Consider the following 1,559-nt stretch of genomic DNA (forward strand, 5'->3'; position numbering starts at 1 on the left):
TAGTGAGAAACTTTACAATGAGATTAAGATTTCTGCTGTTAACGAAGTCATAATTATGGGTGATTTTGATTTCAGATTGGAAAATGCTAGAGTCAAACCATAACAAAGAAAGGTTTTCGGAAACTGTTCAAGATGGCATTCTTTGCCAATTAGTCAAGGAACCAACTAGAAACAATGCTATTTTAGATTTATTGTTGACTTCAAATATAGAAATGATCGAGAGGGTGGAAATTGGGGAACATCTGGGTGCAAGTGATCATTGCTGTATTAGGTTTGATGTGTCGCTGCATATGGAGATAAGGAATAATGATATTTTGGTTACAAATTTCAAAAAACATATTTTGAAGGGATGCGACAAGAATTATCTGTTGTGAATTGGGGAGTTGAGTTATTTGGACACATTGATCAGATGTAGAAATTTTTAAATATTCAAGGATAAACATATTCTTTATAGAAGGAAAAGAGTAGCTGGAAGTAAAAAAACCAAAGAGTTTAAGAGATAAAATTAAAGAAAGGCATCATAAATTTAAGAAATTTCAATTGACTGGTATCACAGGAGATTTAGAAGATTATAGAAGATCAAGATAGTTGGTGAAACAGGAAATTAGGACATCAAACAGGATGTATGAGAAAAGGTTGGCTGAAAATGTAAAAATTAACAGTAAGGATTTCATAAATTTATTAAGGGTAAACAAAATATTAGGATGGAGGTAGGACCCTTGAGGGATGATAAAGGATGGCTAGTATCTGATGATTATGAGATGGCTGGGTTATTAAATTTTGTTTTTCTTTGGTTTTTACTAACAAAGATTTAAGCAGGATTCCCCATCTTGAACAGTTGATAGATGGAAACAAGATCGAACTACATGGCTTTATTAATTCTGAGCTAGTTAAGAAAAAATTGTGAAGTTTAAAAAATGACAAAGCTCCTGGACCAGATGATATTTCCCCAAAGGTTTTGAAGGAGGTTAAAGATTGGATATGTGAGCCACTTACTACTATTTTTGGTCAGTCCTTGAATAGTGGGCAGGTACCAGAGGATTGGAAGTTAGCTAATGTAACTCCTCTTTTCAAGGGAGGTGATAAAAATTGTTCCAGTAATTATAGACCCATTGGTATTACATCAGTTGTGGAAAAAAGTTTTGGAAAGTTTGTTAAAAGATGCTTTGCAAAGTCAATTAACAAAGTTTAGAATTTTATTGGACAGTCAACATGGTTTCACTAAAGAAAAATCTTGTCTTAAGAATCTGTTAACATTCTTTGAAAAGGTTAGTGCTTATGTAGATGAGGGTAAGTGTGTAGATTTGGTGTATCTTGATTTTCAGAAAGCATTTGATAAAGTACCACATAAAAGGCTTGTAAAAACAATTAGCTTTATAAATGCGGGGATAAATTGGATAGAAGAGTGGCTGGATGGAAGAAAGCAGAGGGTTGTTACAAATGGAGTTCAGTTGAACTGGATTAATGTCATAAGTGGGGTACTTCGGGGCTCAGTCTTAGGACCTTTGCTCTTTTTTATTTATATCAATGACATAGATGAAGGAATAGTCAATAAATTA

The 1,559-nt window shown here is 33.3% G+C and overlaps 1 protein-coding gene across 1 annotated transcript in view; it reads left to right on the top strand.

Annotated features, from left to right (window-relative positions):
- Nucleotides 1–1,559, top strand: part of LOC106462735 (RNA binding protein fox-1 homolog 3-like) — a 173,427-nt gene that overhangs the window by 144,445 nt on the left and 27,423 nt on the right. The gene's annotated exons all lie outside the window — the stretch shown is intronic.

This window comes from Limulus polyphemus, unplaced genomic scaffold, assembly GCF_000517525.1.
Source record: "Limulus polyphemus unplaced genomic scaffold, Limulus_polyphemus-2.1.2 Scaffold1234, whole genome shotgun sequence".
NCBI classification, from domain to species: Eukaryota; Metazoa; Arthropoda; class Merostomata; order Xiphosura; family Limulidae; genus Limulus; species Limulus polyphemus.